Source organism: Ixodes scapularis, unplaced genomic scaffold (genome assembly GCF_016920785.2).
Source record: "Ixodes scapularis isolate PalLabHiFi unplaced genomic scaffold, ASM1692078v2 PGA_scaffold13__105_contigs__length_92229423, whole genome shotgun sequence".
Taxonomy (NCBI): domain Eukaryota; kingdom Metazoa; phylum Arthropoda; class Arachnida; order Ixodida; family Ixodidae; genus Ixodes; species Ixodes scapularis.
In genome coordinates this window covers 37590629-37617538 of record NW_024609839.1, presented here as the reverse complement: position 1 = coordinate 37617538, position 26910 = coordinate 37590629, and the positions used below count along the sequence as shown (strand labels likewise).

The 26910-nt window shown below is 51.2% G+C and overlaps 1 pseudogene; it reads right to left on the bottom strand.

Annotated features, from left to right (window-relative positions):
* The window catches only part of LOC115327738, a 35779-nt pseudogene extending 9399 nt beyond the window's left edge, over positions 1-26380 (bottom strand).
* Between the last annotated feature and the right edge of the window lie 530 nt (positions 26381-26910).

Sequence of the window (26910 nt, the reverse complement as noted above, 5' to 3'; positions counted from 1 at the left end):
CTCGAATGCCATTTACAACGAATGACATTTGAACGATAGGCTAATCAGCGCGCGGCACTCCGATCGAGGGGCGTTCCACGCGCGACAGATCGCGAGCCAATTCGTTGATCACACGAATGTCATTCGTTGTAAATGGCATTCGGGTTTCCCGCGTGGCACGGGTATTAGCGGGGAAGTTTAATTGGGGCTTAGGTCTGTGACGTCCCATAATGCAACGCGCACAGTGTTGAATTATGGGACTATTAAGCGCCCGTTCCCGTATATAGCGGTTACGCCGACGCCGACGCCGCTATATGAGGAAACAGGTGCCTAAAAGCTGCGCTCTAAAAAAAGAGAAAAATGCCAAAGATTTGCATATGCATAAGTCAACCTTCTATTAGCGATGTGCGCGGCCAAAAGCGTCGCTGTGGTCAGCTTTCCATGATTGGCCAAACCATGGGCATATGAGCACTGTCAGATTTTCAACTTTGACGGTGTTAGTTTCGGATTGCGATGGCTCCTAGCTTCTACTGTGCTTTTTAAACACACCATCGAACTCGTCGTCGCACCTGATGGTAAGTAGCCAGAATAATAACTGGTGACGTCACGGCGAGGAAAATGGCAAATCCCAATCGTGACGTCACGCGGAGGGAAACCATAAGAGGGCGCCACCGAAACATCTTGGAATTTGCGGCGAGATGTTTTGGTGGCGCCCTCCCATGTTTCCCCCTTGTGACGTCATTACCTTGCGAACAACAAGTTCGATTGTGTTTGTAAATAGCATGGCGGAAGCCTGAAATCATTGCGCTCTCAAAGCAACACTGCCAACACCGTCGAAATTAAAGTTCTTTCATTCCCCTTATTTCCGTCGATGGTATACTCTTCCCGACGTCATAGTCAGCCGGCAGTTTGATACTTTAGACCCATGTTCCGGATAGAAAAAACAGGACGCGGGATGGCCAAAAAAACATGCTTTTCGTGCAAGGCTCGTCAAATTATGAGGCGCTGGAGAAATGCAGCCTTCTGCGTTAAGTCCTTATTTCGAACTCTTTTTGTTCGCCTTCCGCCCATTGAAAAGCATGCGGCAAGGGCCTTAGAACGCGCCTGGTATCGCTGCGCCGCAGCGTTCTTCCGCATCAAAAAGTTCGTCTGCTTTCCTCGCCGTCACCATGGCAACGAACACCGAATGAATAGAAGCACGCACAGTACCGCCGCGTGAAGGCAGCAGCAGCTGACGCCATTTTACGAACGCCGTCTGCTAGCCAAAGCCGAACGCGGTGTGTCAGATCAACCGCCTCCGCCCGTGCGCCGCTAGCAAAGACGACGAAGCTGAGACACGCCGACGGCGATCGAGCAAGCAACAACACCACGGGACGACTGCAACGGCGGCATTTTTTGGATCAAAGGCCGCCTTCGCCGGTGCGCCGCTAGCAAAGACAACGAAGCTGAGGCACGCCGACGGCGAATGGGCGAGCAACAGCACCGCCGGACGACTGCAACGGCGGCATTTATTTTGATCACAGGCGCGAAATAAGAAAGAACAATTTTTATTTGCATCATAACACCCGATATCCAAGTTGGGGACCACATACCTTTGCTGGGTCTTTACTGTGAACTTTTTACAGAGACACAGGGTGCCGCATTCAAAACACAGCTCCGTTTGCAAAATATGGGGGCCCTGAAAAGGACCGTTGAGACCGCTACCAGAACCTATAACTGACGTAACGAGCACTTGACGAGCGATTGGCGCATAAGTCGTCTTTATGCATGCATGCAGGCAGGTGACGGGCTCAGCGCAGCGGATCCCTCGAAGTCACCGGGGCCGTCAGAATCCTCGCCCTGTCTGCGTCGGGGCTCTAGATTTTGGCGGCCGCGGCGACGAACGACTGGAATCTATCAGTGTTTCCGCGCGCCTTCTCTCTCCTCCAAAACATGAACTTTGCAAGGTGACCAGTGAAATGGTGGCTCTCGCGCCGTCCAGGTGGAAGAGAGTTTTTGACGTGGGCCCAGGTGCCCTCCACCGTATTGGTGTGCGCACCAGTGTTCGGGTCGACAAAGTGCAGCTTGTGGTTAACGGTGAGGTGCGTGAAGCGAGCGTCATCTGCAAGCTTGCGATAGCCAGCCCAACAATCTGTGATTATTCTTGTTCCAGGGCGGACCCACTTGGCTATTAGCCCTTGCAGGGTTTTAGCGTCACGGGTCTCCACGGGAACAAGAAAGCAGCACCCGCTGCAACGCGCCACACCGCCGAAAACCCACTGGCCAGGCCTTAAATACCCGCGATGGTACTTGTGCCGACCGATTATACTGTCGTCTTGTTCTACAGTCACGCCTTCGCCACCAATCATATCTGAATGCTCAAAGACGGCATTTACCACAACCTCCCGACAAAGGCTCGCCCAATCAGTTATTGTCTTACTTGCGATATCAGCCTCCCGCTGAATGACGGCGCACGGTACGTTCTGGCATCCGGAGGATGATTTTCATGAGTTGGAGAAGCGTCAGGTGCGTGCGATCCTTCGAAAAAGGAACCGCTCCGTACCGAGACCTCGCCCCGGCACTGAACTGACAGAACTTTGACCGGCTTCCTCTTGGGCACTACACGAGTCATCCCACACACCGCACCGCACACGCAACCCCCCCCCCCCCCCCCCCCCCCCCCCCCCCCCCCGTGTGGCCATCCGCAGATCTAGCGCGGACTTGCAGCTTGTCATCGCAGCTTCGCACTTTGGACACGCACGAAAACATAGGAGCCAGGAGCAGGCCAACGCGCTGAAGCAAATTAATTGCTTCAAGAGGGTCTTTCATGGCGCCAAGAAGACGGCACAAGTTGAACGCCATGGCACTGCGATGCTCGCCTCTGGAAGAATAAAGCGCCGAAGGGGAACTGCGCGCTTCTTTGCATTTATTATATTTATTTCATCCGCCATTTTATACCTCGTGACACAATTCTAACAAACTCATTGGTTGATCTGTCGGACCACACCATCGCGTGACAAAAAAAAGAAAAAAAAAACGCCAAACGTATGTTTGGCGTTTTTTTTTGGCATCGTCACGGAGAAGGGAGCAGTCGAACCCAACAAAATGAAGTAACAAAGTAAATAAAAATAAAAAAATAAGAAGGGAGCCGTTGGAGTTTCGGACGGCGTCTTCTTTGATGAGAGGAGCTGCTCTGGCAAGAGCGGCCAGAGCAGCCGTGCTGCTCTGGCTGCTCGGAATATTCCTTTTTTATTCTTTTTCTTACTCTACTGGGTGCCACGACCCTTATTTGAAGCTGATTTGTTAAAATAATAACAAACAACGCGTTGGAACGGAGGAGGTAGAGAGTCTTGGCGTCAGAATTTGACGTGGTAGAAAAGAAAAGAAAATAACGAATGCACAATACATACCGTATTCCAAGACCGTTGTACTCCGCACTTGGCGAGGCCTTATGACGCAGCCGACGACCGTTAGGCTATTTATTTTGTTTCTTTAGATTTTTTATCGTGACGACTACTCCACTGTGCCTCGGAGTCTCCAGCGGAGATCCGGCAGTTTTTAATTATTATTATTATTGTCGTTTGAATGGTACTCTTTCTATGCTGCTTCGTTCCTGACGCCATAAAAATATGGGGCGAGATTACTTTGTACCACGTATAAAAAAAAAATGCATAAAGACGACTTATGCGCCAACCGCTCGTCAGGTGCTCGTTACGTCAGTTATAGGTTCTGGTAGCGGTCTCAACGGTCCTTTTCAGGGCCCCCATATTTTGCAAACGGAGCTGTGTTTTGAATGCGGCACCCCGTGTCTGTGTAAAAAGTTCACTGGAAAGACCCAGCAAAAATATGTGGTCCCCAACTTGGATATCGGGTGTTATGATTCAAATAAAAATTGTTCTTGCTTATTTCCCGCCTTTGATCCGATTAAATGCCGCAGTTGCAGTCGTCCCGCGGTGGCTGTTGCTCGCCCATTCGCCGTCGGCGTGCCTCAGCTTCGTCGTCTTTGCTAGCAGCGCACCGGCGAAGGCGGCCTTTGATCCAAATAAATGCCGCCGTTGCAGTCGCCCCGTGGTGTTGCTGCTTACTCGATCACCGTCGGCGTGTCTCTGCTTCGTCGTCTTTGCTAGCGGCGCACCGGCGGAGGCGGTTGATCTGACACGCCGCGTTCGGCTTTGGCTAGCAGACGGCGTTCGTAAAATGGCGTCAGCTGTTGCTGGCTTCACGCGGCGGTACTGTGCGTGCTTCTATTCATTCGGCGTTCGTTGCCATGGTGACGGCAAGGAAAGCGGACGAACTTCATGTTGCGGAAGAACGCTGCGGCGCAGCTATACCAGGTGCGTTCTAAGGCCCTTCCCGCATGCTTTTCAATGGGCGGAAGGCGAACAAAAAGAGTTCGAAATAAGGACTTAACGCAGAAGGCTGCATTTCTCCAGCGCCTCATAATTTGACGAGCCTTGCACGAAAAGCATGTTTTTAGACCGGAGTTTGGAGATAGTTTTTTTTACAACAACATGGGTCTAAAGTATCAATGTGCCGGAGATTGAACTATAAGGGGCGCTTTATCGAGCTTGTTGTCCACAAAGCCCGGTGTTTACTAACACAGCATGACAAAGAAATTGAACCTCGCCGAGCACGGTCTGGGCACGAGCGCTTCGCTGTGATCAGTGCTTCGGACGCACGAGGAGCGGTCTTCGAATCGTCATCTTCGACTTCTCTAATCAACAACAAACAAGAAAATTCGGTTTGTTGCCCACACAGCTGAAGCATGCCGCCAGAGGCGTGGCTGTTGGATCTCGTCCCCAAGCACTTCACGCGACAGTCTCGCGCGCACGTTGCACGTCATGGCACGGGCAGCTGCAACCTACATAACACTTTGTATAGTGTGCGAGCAGAGCGACAGCGTCTTATTTGGCAGCTAAAAAGGCCTATCAAACAGCGCCAAAACAAACGCTCCATCGCGGTCATGTTTTTGTTGGTGCCCGTATTATCTGGCCCCCGCTAAACCAATCGAGCACAGTGCATACCCGCCGTCTATCTGTGTATGTTATGCTAGGAGTGCACTTATCCTAAAAAGAAGCAGAAATTTAAAGAACACACTTAAGACTCCTTACGTGTAGGAATGCGAAAGCATTCCTACAAGCAGCGCGCCATCTTCCTATCGCACATGGCGCTCTGACGGTGACATCACGCTTACCCCCACTGCGCACGCGCGGCGAACCCCGTCGGCTCCATGGCTTCCGTGACGGTGCATCTGCGTCCCTGTGCTTTTCTGTGTGTTCTATTTCTGAGGCGCGTCCGTTTGACCTTGAGCGCCCAGCCGGCGTCCTCGATGAAGCATCCGTCTTTCTGTGCTTTTGGCCAATGGGAATTTAACTGCCGTTTCGCTGCTACAGACGGTTACAGACAACGCCGGCTTCGCTCCATGGGACAGTTAATGCTTTTCAACTAAAATATAATTCTTCGCGTTATCCAACTGGGTGGCGTCAACTACACTAGTGGATGTAGTTTACACGAATAAACCGTTTATTTACAGACGTTACTAGAAATAAGGTGAGGTAGCATAAGCCCGTCCGCCATGCTGTCCAAGGCCCGTGTTCTGTGTTCCATCCTGTGGTCCCGTGCACCTTCGTCGCCTTTTACCCCGCCTACTGGCTCTCTTTCTCGTGCTGTAGTTCGTACCAGCCTACATCTCTCTTTCTTCGCCTACTTGTTGACGAAGTTTGTGTCCCTAAAGCGGGCTGGTTTCCTTTTCGTTCTTTGGCTTCTGCGGAGCATTATGCTGTTTCGCCTGCACTGGACACCATCGTCGTCTTGGACGATGTACGATCTTGGCTGTGGTGCTTTTGCTACAACAATAGCAGGCCTCCACTTTCCGCTGTGTTGATCCCTGAGAAATATATCTTCTCCGGTGTGGAGTTCGTGCAGAGTTTTGGCATTTTTGTTGTATTGTTGCCGTTGTTTCTTTTGTTTGTCCCTCAACCGCTGTTGTACTTCTGTGTGGTTTGTTTTTGTGCTTCGAAGCAGCGAAGGATGCGTGGGAATTTCTGTCCTTGTGTGCCTATTCATAAGCTTTTGAACTGGAGATCCCAGGACTCCGTCTCGAGGTGTGTTGCGCCACTCCAGTAGGGCGTCATAATAGTCTGTAGTTCCATAGCTGCATTTGTTCATGAGCTTTTTGGCTTCTTGCACCGCTCTCTCAGCCATTCCATTGGATTTGGGGTGATAGGGGCTGGATGTCACGTGGAAGATCCCTTGGTGCTGTAGACACTCCTTAAAGTCTGCACTGTTGAATGGTGGACCGTTGTCTGAAACAACTTTGACTGGCAATCCATGCACAGCAAATGTTTTTAGACAGCAGTTGATCACTTGATTGACAGCTGTCCTCTGAAGCTGATGTGTTTCGTAGTAGAACGAGTAGTAGTCCACTATCACAATGTAGTGGTGGCCGTTGTGTTGGAACAAATCTATTCCAACCACTTGCCATGGTGCGGTTGGCACAGGATGGTTAATGAGAGCTTCTTTCTGTTGTCGTGGCTTGTTTTCTTTGCACACGATGCAACTTTCTACTTTATCCTTTATGTCTTTCCGCATTGTAGGCCAGTAGAGAACTTCTTTGGCACGATGTAGTGTTTTCTCTACACCGCTGTGCGCCCTGTGTAAATTTACTAGTATTTCACTCTTCAGTTGTTCTGGAATGATGAGTCTATTTGACCTGAACAGCAAGTCATCCTCTTCATGTATCTCGTCTCTGTGTGGCCAATACTGCTTCAGAGTATTTGGTACTTCTTCTTTGCTGATTGGCCACTGACCTCTTGCATACTCTAACATGGTGGTCATATCTTTGTCTTTACTTGTCGCTTTCCGACATTCTTCTAAGGTTTCGTCTTTGATGGGGAGGCACTCCAAGACGTTCACCTCGAAAACCTCTGGCTCTTCCTCCTTTGATGGATTTCTAGAGAGTGTGTCAGCAATGTATAGCTCTCTTCCTGGGGTGTACTTAACTTGAAGTTCATATTTTTGAAGGGTTAGTCTCATCCTCTGTAGCCTGAGAGGGCACTGGTTGAGAGGCTTTCGGAAGATAGCCTCCAATGGCTTGTGGTCCGACTCCACGACAACGGTGTGTCCGAAGATGAAGTCGTGGAATCGACTGCATCCGTGTACGATCGCTAACAACTCCTTCTCGATTTGTGCATAGTTCTTCTGAGCGTCACTCAAGGACCTTGAAGAATAAGCTACTGGATGTCCCTCCTGCAGCAACACTGCACCTGTTCCTCTGGAGCTTGCATCTACTGACAGCGTTACTTGCTTGTTTTTGTCGTAGAACCGCAGCGTGGGTGCGACCGTTAGAGCCGTCCGAAGGGCTGTGAAACTTCTCTCTTGTTCTTCTGTCCATGACCAGGCTGTCTCCTTCTTTAGGAGTTGCCTCAACGACGCACTCACGTCTGACATGTTAGGAATGAATCTTCCCAGGTAGTTTACCACTCCTAGGAAGCTCTTCAGTTCACCCACATTGTTCGGTCTTGGTAGAGCAAGGATGTCTTTCACTTTATCCGGATCGATTGAGAGTCCCTCTGCTGAGAAAATGTGACCCAGGTACTTGATTTGTTTCATGCAGAGCTTGCACTTTTCCTTGTTCAGTCGTAGGTTGACCTCTCGGCACCTTTGTAGTACCGCCTGAAGCCGACAGTCATGTTCCTCAGTCGTCTTTCCCCAGATGAGGATGTCGTCTATCATGATCTCTACTCCGTCTAAGCCTTCAAACACCATGTGCATTGTCTTCTGGAACACCTCGGGAGCAGACGATATGCCAAAAGGCATTCGCAGGAATCTATACCTCCCAAACGGCGTCGCAAAAGTACACAAGTACGAGCTGGGCGTGTCGAGCTTGATTTGCCAAAACCCTGTGGCTTCGTCTAGCGTCGAGAAGATCTTGGCTCCTTCCAATCGTGTGGCAATGTCCTCTAACGTAGGCATACAGTAGGTTTCCCGCATGAGGACCTTGTTCAGCTCTTGAGGATCAAGGCACAGTCGGAGTTTGGCTTTCTTTTGTACAACCACAATAGGGTGGACCCACTCCGTTGGTTCTGTTACTGGCGCAATCACTCTTTGTTGCACCATATCTTCCAGGTGGCTTTTGAGCTTGTCCCTGATAGCGACCGGGACTGTACGCGGCTGCTGGATCACGCCTTGTGCATCTGGCTTGAGTCTCATGTGGTATTTGACGCCTTTTAATTCTCCCAATCCATGAAAGATGTCTTCATGTTGTTGCACCGTCTGACTGCAGTGCTTTTCCACGGATCCCACTTCTGACACCATGTAGTTTACACGAATAAACCGTTTAGTTACAGACGTTACTAGAAATAAGGTGAGGTAGCATAAGCCCGTCCGCCATGCTGTCCAAGGCCCGTGTTCTGTGTTCCATCTTGTGTGGTCCCGTGCACCTTCGTCGTCTTTTACCCCCGCCTACTGGCTCTCTTTCTCGTGCTGTAGTTCGTACCAGCCTACAGTGGAGTGGCGCGAATTCGCTAGTGCTACTCTGCACTGGGACACCCGTGGAATGTTTAGGCCGGCGCGACGCGACAATGGGATTTTGCGCGGCCGTGTGGATACAGACAACGCGAGTGGCGTTGAGGTCGATACACCGAGCCTGCCGAGTTTGGCAGAGGGCGTATGAAGCGTTCGCAACGCTGTTGTCACAGTGGGCTGGTGGAAGAAGGAACAAGAGGAAAACAAAATGTATTCAGCGCGCTCTTAGATCATCCGATGCAGTCCATACGGAATCCTGACAGTGCGACCCCCCACAGTTTTCAGAAGACTCGGGTAAGTTACTTTGAAAAAGGAATTCGTTACAGTTCCTTTAAAATATAGCAAAGTTAGCGTTACAGTTATTTGAACGAAATGGTAATCATAATTACCGTACTTTTTAAAACGTAACGGTGATATTTTTTAATGCGCGTCATGTAATGGATGTCTTTGAGCAACAATAAATGATATACAATGAAATGAAAATCAATGCAAAAAAATAATAAACTGGTCACTGCGTTTCGTTTCATGGCTGATGTGTTAAAAAAAAGTTGAAAGATGAAAGAAAATTAAAAAATCGGCAGCAAAGATAGTGTTTTAAGTGATGAAAGTGTAAGTTTTGACTCACAAAGAACCATCGCATGCGGAAGGATAACTAAGTTTTTCGCACTACATTTATGCGTGACCGTAGGCGCCTTGTAACTCGTGAGAAACCACGTAATCCCAAGTTGGCGCATGGCCAACTCAAAATGTCGAAACACATCATTTGTAAAGTCTAAGAAGTTGCTAGATTCTACTCGTCCAATGATATATTAACAATCGAGAAACTGCTGAAAGTAGCGAAAAAAATAATGTCGCTACTTTCATGCTTACATAAGAAAAAATCTAACTAAACTAAAGATGAAAAAATCACAGCGTTATTATTTAAAGTTATCAAAAAAGTAACGCACTTAGAGTAACGCATTCCTTGTAACCCCTTACTACAGAAAAGTCCAGTCTTCTAGTGTTGTGCTTTCCCTCATTATATGTTTCGAATATGGTGTGTACTTAGCTCTGCGGCTTATCAACGCGTAGATGTAGTAGCATCGAAATGGCGTCGTCGAGAGGGCCACAAACCCGTTGCGGTGTACCTGGCTACCGAACGGGCTACACTAACGCCACCTTAAAAAAACCTTCGCCTCCCTCTCATTTCTCACTCCCAACCCCAACCCCCCCCCCCCCCCCCCCCCCCCCCCCCGAACGTAATCACCAGTAGATCTACAAACTGGGGGTACGAAGCTTCTGGAGGCGACATGAGGTGAAGCTGCGGGAGAATTCCGGTTTAGAGGGACACGCCCCAATGATGACCAAAACCAGAAGACATTATTGGGCGGAAAGGGCAGCTGATTCGGTGCCAACAACTTTTTAGAGTTCAGCTCTTAGGCGCCCGTTTCCGGCATGAGCGGCGTCGCCGTCGGCGTCGGCGTAACCGCGCGGTGCATTATGGGAAATGTCCCATAATGCAACGCGCTGGGAGGAGGAGGAGGCACTAGGAGGGGGAGAGAGGAGGAGGGAAGGAGGAAAGGGAAGAGGAGAGGAGGAGGAGAGGCTACGGATGAGGAGGAGGGGCATTCCAACACCTAGAAAAAAGGCCGTAGCGCTCCGAGTGGTTACGTCACAATGTCGGAGAAGGAAGGCCACGGCGCAACTACGTGAGAAAATATCTGCTATATACGTGAAAAAAATGTTTCTTGTCGAGCGGTGGCGCGTTGGTGTTCGTGCGCGTTTATCCGACATTAATATATTTTTGAATAGAGCAACCCTGTACGATTTATTATATATATGATGTAAACGTAACGCGTTACCAAGGTTGAAAGTACCAAATGCATATTTATGAGTATCGCCGTAACCTCGTGACTACGTGCAGTTCCGCAGCTCCCCACACTTTTCGAATGAACCGGCTCCGACGCGACATCTTCCCTCATACCGGCTCCAATTCTGGTAAATTTACGTGGTGTGTGAGCTGCTGACTGTCTGAAGAAGAACGCTGAGACATCTCAGGAGGGAAGGAAACCGAGAGAGAGAGAATGAACTTTATAAAAGCCTCATAAGATCCAGAACGTGGGTTCCTTCTCCCACGGCCGGCGTGGTGCCTCCCTTGCAGAGTGGCCGGACGGACTGGGCCGGGCGGCGACTTGCTCGGCTCTTGTGACCGCAGCGAGTTGGATAACGCAGTCCGAGCTGAGCAGCAGGGTCGTCCACTGAGTGTCTCGTTGTGTCAAGTGTCGTGTGAGGGAAGAGGGTGGGGGATCGTCCGGGCAGGACCAGAATACATGTTCGATCGTGGCCTTGTTGTATTCGTCGGCGTCCTTTGTTGAATCATAGCACTTGGTGCATCGGGCCTTGTATAGATCCGGGAAGTAGTGTCTGAGTGTCGCGAGGTTAGGAAGAGTATTCGTCTGAAGTTGTCGCCATAATACTTGTTGGCGTCTGTTGAATGACTTATGTGGTGGTGGGTATATCTGGCGCTGTAATCTGTAGTGTTGTGTAATGTCATAAAAACCACGAAGCGGTTCCTTATGCTATGGGAGATCTCTCGGCTCGTTAGCAATCGGGATGGCCCCGCCGACCGCCCCGCATGTCCCGGCCCGGCGGGTCGCATCTCGGGCCGCGGCGTGGGCCGCCTCGTTACCACCGACCCCCTCATGAGCCGGAGACCCGATTAATGTGATTGGGTGTGTGACTGGAGGGATGATGGATGATTTCAATGTTAGGAGCTTTGTTGCCGATCGAGAGACGCGACCTGAGCTGAAGCCGAGAATGGCCGTCTTGGAGTCACGGATTATGGTGCGTAACGACTCGGACGCGTGGTTGAGGGCCTGGCCGATTGCAGCTTCCTCCGCTCTGGTGGGGGAATCCTCCTTGACTGAGGCCATCACTACGATGCGCCCCGTCCCATCCACCACGGCCAGGGCATAGCGGTCCCGGTGTTCGCTGTAGTTAGCCGCGTCTACGAAGTATACGTCGGGACGCCCAGCGTACAGCTTGTGAAGAGCCTCCGCCCGGGTTTTGCGGCGTTGATTATGGAAGGTCGGGTTCATGTTCCTGGGTAAGGGTAGGATCCTGAGCCGAGACCTAAATTCGATTGGTATCGGCACGATTAAAGATGCGGTATTTAGAGGGGGGGGGGGGGGGGGGAGTATGCCGAGCCTTTCGAGAACCGCTCGTCCGTTTCTGGTGCCCGCCAGGCGCAGCATCTGAGCAGAGCGGTGCGCTTCAAGCAGCTCGTCTGCTGTGTTGTGTAGTCCTAGAGCCATGAGGCGGACAGTTTGTGTTTGGGGGGACAGGCCCAGTGCCGATTTGTACGCCGACCGGAGAAGCAGATCGCGTTTGTTCCTGTCGGCCTTTCGTAATAGTAGATACGGCAAGGAGTATAGGGAAGCGGGACAACACGAAAGCTTTGATGAGTCTCACGGTGTCTGCTTCCTTTACTCCTCCGCGCCTGTTGGATATGCGTCTGATGAGTCGAACAGTCTGGTGGGTGATCGAGTGTAATTTTAGCATTACGTCCGTGTTTGGTTTGAAGCAATGAAAGATTAAGCCCAGTATTCTGATGGTTCTGACCCCCGGTATGGGTTGGTCGCCTACCCTCAGGTCCAGTCGCTGTACTGAGCCTTCTCTATCCGTGAGACGTGCGCTCTCGTCCTTGATTAGCTGTTCCGATTGAAGCGGAGACATGTCGAGCCCTAAATTCGCGACATATTCATATGTGATGTCTATGGCTGTCTGAAGCGTCTCCTCCATGTCCGCGTCACTGCCGTTGTTGGTCCATAGCGTGATTTCGTCTGCGTAAATAGAGTGACCAAGTCTGGGTATAGTGGCCAGCTAACTCGGGAGGTACAGCATGGCTATGTTGAAGAGCATAGGGGACAGGACCGCTCCTGGCTGAGTGCCTCTGTCCCCTGTGAGTATGGGGCCTGACGTGTGTCCCGCGACCGAAATTTCTATCGTACGGTTTTCGAGGAACGACTGCACGTACGCGAAAAAGCGTTCGCCCAGCCCCAAAATATTTATGTTGGACGGGACTGCCGTTGCCGTATGTTGTCAAAGGCTCTGTGCAAGTCAAGCCTCACCACAACCCTTTTGATTCGGCGCGGCTCGATTACCTCCGACTGGAGTCGGAGAAGGATGTCTTGCATCGAGAGGTGTTGGCGGAAGCCAAACATGGAGTCTGGGAACAAGCCCTGATCCTCCATGTAGTCCCAAAGACGATTGAGCACTACGTGCTCTATCACCTTGCCGACGCAGGACGTCAGCGAAATGGGTCTCAAATTATCGACGTTGAGAGGTTTACCAGTTTTGGGTATAAAAAACATTTTAGCCCGTTTCCACTCTGGCGGAACTGTGCCGCTGTGCCATATCTCATTAATGAAACGCGTGAGATCCGTTATAGATTTAGCGTCTCGGTTGCGTAGGGTCTTGTTGGTGACCCCATCGGGGCCCGGTGCCGAATTGGGATTGAGTTGAGTGGTGGCGTGACGGACCTCGGCCTCGAGGATATCCGCATCTAGTGCGGGGTTCCCGATTCCCGAATACGATTTCGATTCCGCGTCGTCCTTCTTTAGGTTAACGTACTTGTCCTTCAGGGCCTCTATGAGTGCCCTGGCATCTCCCGGGAACGTACTGGCTACCTTGGTTAGTGTGTTACGCTGTACCGTTCTTGAACCCTGGGGGTTTATCAGATGGCGAAGGAGGCCCCACGTGTCTCGGAGCCCCAATTTGCCGTTGATCTGGTCACACATCTGCCCCCAGTGTTGACTGTCTAGCTCAATCGCATACGTTTCGATGTCCCTCTCTAGGCGCGAGATGCGTTTGCGGAGCGAGCGGTTGTGTTTGTGTTTGGACCAGCGAACGCGGAGTCTCCCCAAAGCCTGCCACATATGTAGTAGTTTGGCGTCCGCCCTCCCTTCGGGTAAAGGGGTGTCCAAACAGGACACTACAAAACCCGCGACTCCGACAAATCGTGAAAATTGAAGCGGACGCTTCTATTTCTACGGTCTGTCGGAGTCGTGAAAATGTTTGCAGGAGTCGTGAAAATTTTTACGATCAGGACTGCTCTCCTCTTCAGATTGACGTCACACGCCACCTGCGTCTGGCTCACCTCGCCAACGCCCTCGCGTACCGCCGTCGCCTCGGCTCGAAGGCCAAGGAGGTCCGGCTTTGGGTGGATTTGGGACATTCCTGCGTCGAAGGGTGCGTTTCGCCCGCCTCGGATCTGCTTTCTTTGTCGAGATTCACTTTCGTCGTGATGGCGTCCGATGCGGTTCTGTATTGTGAGCGGAGGCCTTGAGCAATTGACGGACAGCCAACAGAGCGTGAGAGTGGCTCTCCGGACCGACGTGATAAGCAGAGCAAGGCCGCCGTGGAGGAAGCGAGGGGGAGATTTGACGGAGGGAAGTTTCCCCCCGGGAAGAATTGACGGAGGGAAGTTTCCCCCCGGGAAGAATTGACGGAGGGAAATTTCCCTCCGACGGCCGGAAGCGGATGGCGGCAGAGCGCGGCACGATTTGCCGGAGTCGCGGGTTTTGTAGAGTCCTGTTTGGACACCCCTTGAGGGGGGGGGGCCGTGTCCGTGGCCTGCCTGACACTGTCCAGGAACGCGTCCAGCTGCTCAGGTCGACAGGCTCCCCCTCCTCTTCGCGAAGGGCCCGGAAATGGTCCCAATTAACTAAACTTTTTCCGGGTGTCTCTCGTCTTTTGTGCGTGTGGTCGGGGATCGTTATTTCCAGAATAAAGTGATCGCTGCCGTGCGTGTTTCGAGTGTTTGACCATGTGGCTAGCGGGATGTTGCGCGTGATGGAAAGATCCGGGGTCGTATCCGGAGACACGCTGTTCCCTTCGCGGGTCGGATAATCCGGGTCGGTTATGAGTGTGAGATGGTCCGTCTGGAGCGTGTTCCATATGGCTACGCCTTTGGGTAGTGAGCACGGATATCCCCATGCCTGTTGGCGTGCGTTAAAGTCCCCCACAATTAATAAGGGTGTTCCGCCGGCCAGGATCGCGGCTTTGTAGATGAGTGCAGCTGCCTGCTTGGAACTATCTTTGGGCGAGCTGTAAACGTTAAGCACATATATACTGGGCCTGCCCTTCTTGTGCGGATGGTCTCGAGGAACACGTGTGGAATTAGCGTGTCCTCGATTTCGTGTTGTGTGACTGCCGTCGACGTCTGTTTCTGTTGTCATTTGGAAGTGGATGGTTGCGTGGAGTAAGTGTATGCGAACGCTGCGTAACCCGCCATTTTAAGTGGTGGCGTCGCTTCTTGTAACGCAGAATGTCTGGCTGTGTTGGTTGTTGACTGATGTGGAGCGACAGGTTACTCCGCTTTTGGCGGAGTCCCCTGCAGTTCCATTGCCACACAGGTATTGGTCTGTTAAGGTTGGCCATGGTTAATGCTTATGTCTAATTTGGACGCTATTAGAGCGATGATGGGTAAGATACTCTCGAAGCTCTGTTGTATTGCCACGACCTTCTGTTCCAGACTATCCATGCGCCCTTCTAGTCTATCTATGCGCTCCTCCCGCCGAGCCACGCGATCGCAGAGCCGGAGTCTACGTTTAGGATTCTCTTTGCCAGAGTTCGGCACCGATTCCACAGTCGACATTCCCGTGAGAGAAGAGTGCGACTTCCCCGATACGGCGTCGGTCACCTTGCGCTTCGAGCTTTGCGGAAGGTGTGTCATAGTGGGAGTGGATGTCTGTCCTCGTGGCGCAGTGAAGGTTGGCCTCGCTGTTTCCGTTTCTGCGTTCGGGGGGGTTGGTAGTGTTAAAGTCGTAGCTGCTGGTGTGTGTGTTTGACTGAGCAGCGTGGTATAAGTCTGCTTCGCGGTTGTGGTTTCCATGTTCACGAGGGGTGGTTTTGGGGTTGCGGTTACTTTCCGCCTGAGGATTGCGCATTCGTTCCTGAGTGCTTCCAGCTTCCTAGCTACTGCCGGGGGTATTGTGCTGTTGGGGTGTGTGTTAGTGTTGTATGCGACCCTGGCTAGCCCAGCTCACCTTGCGGGGGTCATCTTGCCGCTGCTGTTGCTGATTCGTCCTGCGCTTGCTCCCTGGGTGCAAAGTTGACGACCTGGAGCGGTCCCGGCTCCTGAGGGATTCCGCTCCCCGCCGCCTCGATCTGGATCGGCGCCGGTATTTTCTGTCTGACGGTGTCGACGGTCCCGGTGTCTTCTTGCGTTGCACGAAGTGGTGGGGGCACACTTTGCAGCCGGTTTCATGTTCCCCTCCGCGGATGATGCAGACCGGTTTACAAGTGTAAGTAGAGCCGTCTGGGTTGGTGTTGGAGTGTTCGGTGCCACAGCTGCGGCACTTGTTGCTGGTGGCTTGCCTACACACGTCGGCTCTGTGTCCGGTTTGGCGGCAGTTGAAGCAGGTATCGATTTTTTCTCTGTATGGGCAGCAGAGCAGCACTGCGTGACAAAAGGTGACTTGCCTGGGTAGCTTGGTTCCCTCAATAGTCATTAACATGGTCCGAGTTGTACCCATCCTCCTCGCATGAAGGACGTTCAGTTCGGGGTTGTCAAGGGTGGCGTAGTGTATGACTTCCTCCGTCGTCTCCCCCATGCATAGTACCTCCGGTACAACTATGCGGGTGGAGCTTTCGGGCATCGCTACGTAGGCAGAAACTTGAAAAGTCTGGTCTCCCAGCGTGAGCGATGTGGCTCCGCCTAGTCGGCGAGCCCTGTCCTTATCTGGTGTGCTGACCGTAAAGGTGCGGTTGTACGGGTGAATCCTAATCTTCTCCTGTGGTCGTGACTGAAGAGGGGGGAGGAGCTGAAGTATCGCCATCATAAGCGTACTAGCACCGCATGTTATGGGATCGAACCCACGTGGACGGAAGACCACCTTAATGTCTTCCATAGGTAGTCTCGATAAAGTCGGACGGCGTTTTTGCGCGAAGCCATTTAGAGGCTTTGCCGGATCCATTTCCCGCTTCCCGGGTGGAGTGGTGGATAATAGCGTGGCCGTCTGCTAAGCCGTACGCGCTGCTTCCTGTGTGGCCTTCCCTTTCTGTCTCTTCGAGACAAAGGCGGCGTGTGTGTTCATTTGTCGGCGGAAAACAGACTACCAGACTCTCTCCTGGAGGTCCTCCGGTGTGCTCGAGGTGCCTTCGACTTCGTAATGCATCCCAAAAAGCGAGGCGTCTTAAGCAGTAGCGGCGGAGTCGATTATATGATCGCCCCACGTATGCCGAGGCGTTGGGCTTAGCTTCTCCCCCCACATGCGGGGGGGGGGGGGGGGGGGGAAAGCGGCGAATAAATCTGGTTCCTGGCGACGGTCCGGGTCCGGAATCGTGTGAACATGGTCCGCTTACCGTTGGCCGTCGGGTGGTAATCCAGAAAATCTGCAGAACTGGTAAATAGCGGTCGAAAATGTGTCGAAAAAAAGGAGTCAAGCAGAGCACGTCCACACTGCCTGCTGCCCTCTTCTTCTTTCCGAAGGAAACCGAAAAAAAAAAAATCCAGCCATCGCCGCAGGGAGCCACGAGCAAGAGATGGCTCGACAACGTTAAGCTTTTTGTCGCCGCTGCTCTCGTGTGTGGTTCTTTTGAGACTGGTTTCCTTTTTTCCGTAGTTTTTCTGTCGTCACCGCAGTCTCGGGTAGTGTTTTTTTTTTTTTTTCTTGTGTGTTTGCGTGATACTACGGCATTTACGTGGATTCTTCGAACAAGTTCTGGCTACGGTTTGAGTAACATCTGTGACAACTAGCCAACGATGGCACTGGTCGATCATCGATAGACCCCTCTCTCGATAGAAAGATACTTCTTGGAGTTCGTGTTCAAATGTTTTCGTAACATATATTGTGGGACGTAGGGATACGATCAACAGGTGACAAACAACTTATTTAAAGGCTTCCGTGGTCATGTGCGACGCAAGTGCTGCAGTCGTTTTTTTTATTTTTTTTTTTCCGTGATAGAATTGAATTTTGTTCGTCGTTATCCGTGTGCAGTTGCGTCCACATTTGTAAATATGTGTGTTAATATTCTAGTTTTCACTGGACGCTTGTAAGATTATTGAAAGTGCGTTATTTATGGTTATGTGTTTATTTATACTAATGATATTTTATTGCCTTTACCGCGTCTATACTAGGATTCTAACTGTATTAAGGTAATAGTAATATTGTATAAAAAATAAGTTATATTTTGTTCTAATGCAGCGCGAACCCACAGGGAGATGTAAATTAGTTAACTGTAAATAGTAAGTTTAGTACCCCTGCCACACGTAAACGTTTATACATTTTCATTAAATGACATAGGATTTAACGAGATCGCACTCTTGAGTAATGATACGAGCGTCACAAGCTGATTTGTCGACCCCATAATGTCACTCGATCAAAATTACATTAATTTTGCCGTGTGGCCGGGGTATAATGCAAGAATTCAGTGACTGCGCGCGATAACATCGCTTACATACTCGTAAGTAACACTTGTCTAGCGGTGTCCGCCTTAACTACGTCTACCTGATTTTAACTATGATCTGTATTGATGTGTCCAATCACTGCGTGTCTGCCCATTTTGTCGAAGTATTTCTGTATAAAATGTGCATCCCTACAGCAATACTTGCGTGACTCAACGTTTTTGACTTAAAACAATCACATATATGCTTAGGCTTGGGTATTCTTTTGCGCATACCTCGTGCCATCTCGTACCGATTATTTAGTTATGTAATATTTTGCCCGTGTAATGAAATGTTTTCTAGACCCGTTGCTATGTGCAGCTTTCATTTTTGCTGGTAACACACGCGTATGTGACTAAAAACGCTTTACGACGGTCGATCCACACGCGTTGCCTTCGCTTCGACGCGCGCCCCCGTTGGCCTTCCTTTGCGACGTTGCGGGAAGAGCGCTGCGGCCTTCTTCTCTAGGAGGTGTCAGGCATACCCTCCCCTCAGTACCCTTCCCTCCTCCTCAAGAGCTGCGCTCTAATTCGGCGTTACAGGAAGTTGTAAACGTCTTTCATTTTTTTCTAGTCACCCCTGGGGGGACCAGAAAAAAAAAAAAAAAAACACCGAGCGCGGAATCTAGTTCCGGCTTCATTTGGGAGTTTCTCGTTTAACTGGCTTGAGCCGGTATGTCGCCTTCCCTTGTTCCTACCAAGCTACATGCATAGAGTTAATATAATGTAGGCTAGAGGTTCAACCGGTGATCCTACCTATTCGACTTCCGGGTTTCAAATTGAAGCAGATAGGAATCAGTCTTTAAAACGCGCGTGCATTTTGTCTCTTCGACGGAAAATAACATAGATAACTTTTGTTATATGAGTCTTACCGATTATTATGTACCTTTATTATTAGTTTAAAAGTGTAATTGTTTTAGTTGGAACATTTTTCTTTACCACTGAGGGACGTTAAACTTCGCTATATTTCAGGCCCAAACCTGTGTTTTATAGCAGGTATAGAAAAATGAGCGACAATTCTAAGTAAAATAACAATCCAAAAAAATTTAGAGTGTGTTCAGTGTTCGCCATCATTTCGGTGGTGCTTATATAGTGCTTATATGTCCGTCCTGTCATTAAATGCAAATGAGTCCGTCGTACATCTTTACGATCGGCTAAAAAGACATTCGAAACGTAAATAATATGTGTGGGTTATAAAGGCTGTGTTTTTATTGTTTGCGATTTCGGGCAGTTTTTATCGAGCACCTGTTCTTTGGCATCTCCCTATTTTCACAAATTTCGAGCATGCGGGTGACGATTTTGAATGAAGAACAGGCATCTTTGTGCATATCCATGAGCAGCAAAAATAAAGCATTATTTATTTATTGCAAATTGGACTATATTACGCGGCGTTCAATTTATTTTGATCGTGTGCATGAACAAGGAGTTTCTGATCCAGTGTTACTGCGTAGTTATTTTCGTCTCTCTTGGTTTTCCACATGTCCTTCGCTGGTTTGGCTCGTAATCCCCCATGCTGAACAGCGCCCACGTCATGTTCGCGCTAACAATGCCCGACGGTGCCCATAAATACAAGTACAAAGTGCTTTTAGCGCCGTTTTTCATGTCACGAATTTATCGAAAAAACGCCATAAGTAACGAAATATTTCGTCTGCGTGACCGCGGAATGTTCCAATCTCTCTAGTATGTACGAATTGTTCGTGATATTTGCTCTTATAATCGAGCGCAAGGAGACAATACACTCGCTTTTTCCATTAGAAATGCATCACCGGAAGTCAAATTCCGACCGGTTGCTGTCTGCTTCAGTTTGCCGCAGCACACTGGCGCCACTTGAACCCTCTAGCATACATTAGAATAACTCTGGCTCCATGATCCACACAGCACCGTCTGCCTTGCGTCAGCGTCACCGCCATCGCCTCTCGCAGCGCTTCACAACGAGCCCGACGTTAGCAGGCGCCGACGCGAAGACGGATGCGACTGCCGGCTGCTCTCGTCTAGCTTCCGCGTGTTTGCCGCTAGGGGCGGGGCGGGCATCCACCAATGATGACGTCATGCGGCCAGGCCTTGCCTTCTAGGTGGCATTCGCTACACGCATGAATGCTGAGAAGGCTGGGTCTCACTTCGGCTTTCCGAGAGACACTTGCAGCCAGAGACGCGTGAAAAAAAAAAATGCTTTGAAGAAGCAAGCATTGTCGCCGACTCTCCGCGCATGCGCAAACGTTATCGGTAAAGAAACAATAGGGAGTTTTAGAATAACGTACGCAATTTTAGCGCACGCTAGCGCTAAATTTAGCGCTTGTATTAGCGCACGCGACGCAAGAGAGTTTTAGAATAGCGTTTCTCCGTCGCGACGCAAAAGCCCAGGCAGCTTACGCTTGCGACGCCACCAAGATACAGTCACAATTTTTATTTAACACACGAAATGCTGTAACTTTAGAAAGAAGTTTTTTGGTTCAAAGTACTATTTTAGATTTGTTTAAATATGAGAATGCGACGCGAGCGGTTGACCAGTCGTGTCCGCTTGCGTCGCCTCGGCAAGAGAGATCTCGTGTACTAACCTTCGCACATCGTACCTTCGCCGAGAAATGTTCGCGCGTCGCAAGTATCAAGTTGCCGGTGAGCGTAGCCAAACCGAAAACAACTTCGTCTCGTATTGAAAATCGCAGTCGCGAGGATGCCGCCGACGTCGTGCTCACGAAGCCGCCAATGCAGCCGCCGACGTAATCCTGGAAGTCGCCATTTTTTTAACTCTGCTCGTCTTGGCTTTAGCCAACTTCTCATCACGAATCCTCCTTGGAGAAGCGCAAACACTCTTTGCGTACGAACGCTATTTCCGAGAAATAGCGCACGCTAAACTTGCAGACGCAAAGCGCAAAACCTGGTTTGAGTTCGGAGCATGCGCAGTGGCGACGACGCTATTCTTTACGTACGCAAAGCTTTAGCGTGCGCTATTCTAAAACTCCCTAATATGACGCCTATTGCCGTCTACACCGTGGGCTTTACGCCAGCCGCTTAGGTTACACTACAGTCTACTAGTGCTCTTTGTATTATAAGATCCCAATTTTTTTAAAGCTTGAGAAAAAGGTTTTGCAGCAGACACAACCATTTTTCAACATTTTCTGTGCGGTGTTGGGACCGAGGGGGTTCTCCGGGTAGCGTCACGCAGGGCCAGGCCAGGAAAGGAGCAGCGGGCAGACTCCCGTCCAGGAACATGACGAGACGGGAGGGTCTCTCGCAACGAAACTTTGTTTAATACATATGCACAAAGTATTTACAACGTCCGAGAGCACACCTTGCGGCCTCTCGTTTGCTCTTTTTATACAGTTGCTGTTGATGTTCCCGCGGTTGGCAGCCAATGGTGGCCGAACTGCCAACGAACGTCACGTTCAGGCCCCGCCCCCACTCATCCTCTCGAGCGCGCACACACATACACGCACACCCTGCAGCGTCGGACGGGCTTCCTAATCCGGCGCCGGGGCATTCTTGACCTCGATAAGCCGCGCCAGGAGTCGGTGACGAAGGGTCCGCTGTCAGCTCGTGAGACGTTGACCGTGATGGAGATGATCCCCTCATTATGCGGCGTCCTGCCTCGGGAAAGGTTTAGCGGGATAATCCGCAAGTGGCGCCGGACGAAAACTTGAGCCGAACGTACTCGGCCGGAAGTCCCACCGCCGTCGTCGTCCCCCGGAATCCTCTCCCGGTAGGGCAGCTGGTTCCTGGATCGACTGACCCCCGCAGCCAGAGAGAAGAGTCCGGCTCAGCTCCGCTCCCAGGTGTGGCGGCGTCCACGCGGCGCCGGGCGACGTGTTCTGTCAACAACGGCTCAGACGGCCGGTCGCCGATCCTAAATGCGAAGGCCAAACCCCGCCGGGTGGACAAGAAGGGGAGGCGAAGGAAGGACGTGACCTTCGCCAAGGCCTATCGCAACAACAGGGAGGGTCTGGTCCGGGGCTTTTCCGTTTTCACAACAGCTCCTCCGCCGCTGGGAAGAGTGTCTTGAAGGGGAGCAGTCCACACTGGTCCCTTGAAAGACGCGGTCTCACGGCAAGGCTGGCGACTGAGGTCCAGGCTGGAGTCAACTCTGGGAAGTGACAGTAACGCAACCCACAACACCGAACCAGACCCCGCGCAGCCGAGCGCCCAGCCCTCCATACCTTCAATCCGCCAGACCACTCTCAAACAACAATAAAAAATGCCACTTGAAAGGTCCGTGCTATTCTATCAAGGAAAGAACACATAAACTTATTTCCTACGACAGGTTGCTTTAGCGAAAGAAACTTTTGTAGACCAATAAAAGCCCTCTAACGCCCAACCAAAAATAAAACGGACTCCCGTGAAAACAAAACCACATTACAAACCGGAACGTAACTCACATGGGGCATATCCCTATTAAATTCGAGCACGTCCTCCAGAACGAAAACTCTACTGAGGAGGAAACCGCTTTAAAGGAACTTTAGCGCCAACGCAACGAGCTAAAGCCGAACGAAACGCAAAACGGACTCCCGGAAAAAGAAAAGCAAATAACCTTGCCGAATAACCTAGTCGACTCAATTACACAAAAAAACCACGGTTAGCCCTCCCTTTTCCCCCGAAAGTCCTTCTTTGCATCTAGCCCACGCCCTGTCTGTTCTTGGCCTCACTCGGACTGTTCAAGCTTTTCTCCTTGGACTTGAGTACAGGCCCGAAGTTGCAGTCCCGGAGATCTCCCTTAGTGTCCGCGTCCGACGTGGCGCCAGGCTGAACCACAGGCGATGAACTGCGTCTGGAACCTCGTTGAGTCGTTCCAGGCTGGTTGTTGCCTCCTCCAGGCTCCTTGCTCGTACTTGAGCTGTCGGTCCGTGGCTGGTTGTGGTGGGGGTCGTGGAGTTTTCCCCCTCCTAGCCTCGAAGACCGCTTCCTCTTCTTGAAGTGGCGCTCGTCGTGGTTGCCCTGACGCTCTCTGCAGGAAGCGTTGCTGCCAGAACGTACAACGCTGAACCGGCGCTGCCTTTTCTTCTTTCGTCTCGGTCGCTGGTTCGTGTCGGCATCCAAGTTTTCGGTCTCGGATCCCCCATGCCGCCAGCACGACGACGTCTTCAGGTGCACTTGTGTCGGGTCTGTTTGGTTCCGCCCGGGCTCCATCGTGACTCCGGAGGGTCCCTTGCCCGCGCAGCCGCCGCCGGTTGCAGGTCCCCTGGGATGGCCGGCTTGGGGTCTCCCGTCCTCCAACCCCGATGACGACTCGCTGTGGAACGCGTACTCGTCGATGTTCTCCGGGCACCCGGACTCCGCGAATGGTCTAGAGTCCGGGCTCCGCAACCGCACCAGGCAGGATTGGTTGATCTCGTCGAAGGAAATCTCAATCACCTCCCTCCTGGTGGGCCGCTTGGACTCCTGTGACGGCGCCGTGGACTTATCCTCAAAGCCGCACGGGTGCCGATCAGAGCGGTCAGGATCTTGGCTTGATTGCTGGGCCGCTCTCCCCGGCATCTCGGCGCTGCTCTCCATGAGCTGGCTCGACCTCCCCGGCGTCGTCTCCGTCTCGGCGTCGCCTTTGTCATCCGGGAAGTCGCCGCTGGACGCCCGAAGAGCCTTCTCTTCTTTCCCGTGATCCCAATCACTTTCAGCCTCCCGCAGCTCGGGCGTTGGGGAGGTCTTGCGCGGAACGGCGTCGGTCTTGCGCGGAACAGCGTCGGTCGCGTCGGAGGAAACATGCTGGTTTCCGGTCACCTCGGTGTCCCCAGCTTCTATTTTCCTCTTTTCCTGACACACCACTTTTGTTGCTGCTTCCACGTCACTCTCACCGTCCCGCCGCTCGCAGTTCGGGTCGGGCTTGCGAAGAACGGTGACGGCCGTGTCGGGAGAAAGACGCTGGTCTCCGGTCATCTCTGTGTCCCCAGCTCCCACTTTCTCCTTTCCCTGACACGCCTTCCCTGTCACCCTTTCAACGCTTGTTGTCTCCCGACGAAAACACTCAACCTCCCGCGCTTTCTTCGCGAGCTCGAGCTGCTCGAACTCGTAGTCGAGCCGCTCCATTTCGCGCTTATACTCGCGCTTCTCGAGCTCCCATCTCGCGGTCTCGACAGCCCTCTCGTCGGCCCACTTTCTGCGCTCCTCCCGCTCCCTTTCGCGAACCTCCTCCAGAGCCTCTGTGAACTCCTCAAAGCTGACGTCTTCGGCCTGAAGGAGCTTTATAATGTGCGGTTTTCTTTTAGTATGCCCCAAATCGATTCCTAATTCGGTACAAACCTGTACCAACTCGTGCCAACGAAATGCCTCTAGACTCATGATCTAGCTTGTGTTGGACCCCCTTTCTCACAAAATGCTCGCGCTAGAACGGTCACACAGTCCTTCTAACAGCGACTATCTCCAACCCCCATAGCAAATTAAACTTAGAGCTAATGGGTCTGGCAGATTGAGAAAGAAAGGGCCGGGCACTCACCCACACAGAAGTCATGGTCCGGCGAAGTCGATCCCGCCGCTGCCATCCAGTTGTTGGGACCGAGGGGGTTCTCCGGGTAGCGTCACGCAGGGCCAGGCCAGGAAAGGAGCAGCGGGCAGACTCCCGTCCAGGAACATGACGAGACGGGAGGGTCTCTCGCAACGAAACAATGTTTAATACATATGCACAAAGTATTTACAACGTCCGAGAGCACACCTTGCGGCCTCTCGTTTGCTCTTTTTATACAGTTGCTGTTGATGTTCCCGCGGTTGGCAGCCAATGGTGGCCGAACTGCCAACGAACGTCACGTTCAGGCCCCGCCCCCACTCATCCTCTCGAGCGCGCACACACATACACGCACACCCTGCAGCGTCGGACGGGCTTCCTAATCCGGCGCCGGGGCATTCTTGACCTCGATAAGCCGCGCCAGGAGTCGGTGACGAAGGGTCCGCTGTCAGCTCGTGAGACGTTGACCGTGATGGAGATGATCCCCTCATTATGCGGCGTCCTGCCTCGGGAAAGGTTTAGCGGGATAATCCGCAAGTGGCGCCGGACGAAAACTTGAGCTGAACGTACTCGGCCGGAAGTCCCACCGCCGTCGTCGTCCCCCGGAATCCTCTCCCGGTAGGGCAGCTGGTTCCTGGATCGACTGACCCCCGCAGCCAGAGAGAAGAGTCCGGCTCAGCTCCGCTCCCAGGTGTGGCGGCGTCCACGCGGCGCCGGGCGACGTGTTCTGTCAACAACGGCTCAGACGGCCGGTCGCCGATCCTAAATGCGAAGGCCAAACCCCGCCGGGTGGACAAGAAGGGGAGGCGAAGGAAGGACGTGACCTTCGCCAAGGCCTATCGCAACAACAGGGAGGGTCTGGTCCGGGGCTTTTCCGTTTTCACAACAGCGGGTAATAAATGATTTCGCTACCATGTTTTTATGCCTTTTTGTATAGGCTCTCAAAGCTGTAATAAGGTCGACCTTTTTTTTGTTTTTTTTTTTAATTTTCTTAAACGTGATTTACGTCGAGGATGGATCTACACCACTACTTCTGCCATCCTTTCATAAAAAAATAAAGAAAACCAAAGTGTCCGTTTTTTTTATTAGCGTTTCTTAGATTTCAGAAAAACCCTCACTCACCTTTAACGTTAGAAGCCTGAAATTAGAAAAAAACACGTATTGTTTAGGCATTTCAGTAATACATAATTACATGTTAAACGTGTTAAGGACATGGTCGTGCTTAAATATTTCTGCGACTAATGACGCATGGATATACGTCGTATATAAAGGAATTAAGTCCTTTTTTTTGATAAGAAACTCATCAAACGTATCTGAAATGCTTCATTTTGAGTATATCTTGCATGTCTTAATATATCTTGCGATGTAATTCCTTTTGATGTGAAAGCACTTGTCATATTGTGGCAGATGCGCTGGGATACAATTTTTAAGGCAGGCTGCAGGAGTCCTGAGCCAAGATCTTGGGCTTCATTGTGAAAACAATTGATCTGCTGTGCTTAAGTGTTTTGTAACGTTTTCGTAAAGATATCACGGGGGATATGCCACACGACGCCAGGGCTGAACAGCAGATTTCCCTAGGCCTTTTTTACAGCGGAGCTTTTAAGGGCTAGTTTCCCCAGTTTCGTGTCCGTAAACAAATAAATCTCGACAGAACCCTCTGGACAGCTACCGCCATCTATGAGCGACGGCGGCGCATACTACAGCTCCGCTGCTCTTCCTTCTTCCCCAGAGTGGGAAGGCTGAACGTTTTTTGTCTAGCCACGTTGGGACGCGACCACGCTACCCCCCGACTACTGTCTGAACCACCCTGGACACCTGGTCCGAACATAGTGATACCAATATGTACCAATGTACTCATCTCAAACCGAACAAAACTTTCGTAGCTCGTTTCGCGTATTAGGCATGTTACCATAAACTGAAGTACCTAGATTAGTTTTATGGACTTCGTTGAAAGTAGTCGATTCAACTTACAAGAGCCACAGAAAGGACAACGAGGCCGTGCAGCAGTGCTTGGACAATCATGATCCTACTGCGATCGTTCAACATTCGACACTTACGGCAGAAATCCTGAAGAGCTAATGGAAGTCAGTCGGTGTACCCACCGCTTTTATAGCGCCTCATATCATTGCCCACTCTGCAGCTGTGAACCCATAGGTCGATGCGCTTTGTAGGAACAAGCTCGCGTTAAATGACCTGGTGTGACCATTGCTCATGCGTAGAAACCAGATCCACAGCGCTACCGCAGCGCTTGTTGGTCTTTAACATTTAGCGCCACCCTACGACCCGCCCTTTCACCAAATGCTTCGTGCAGAGTCGTAGATTTCCGTTCAACTCACTACACGCCTGGCCTCAGTTTAATACCTCGTGAATCACCGAGATATTGGTATTTAACACTGGCGTTTTCAAGGCGCCAAAGGTTTAGGTGAAACAGAAATACTAAACTTATACGCCGATGTTTTCAATACTGAACAAACGCGGATGTTTTCAATAATGGTCAAACACGGATGCTTTCATGTCAAGTGCACTGAAACCATATAACTTCATCGTTACCTTTTTTTTTCTTGTTACTGGAAATT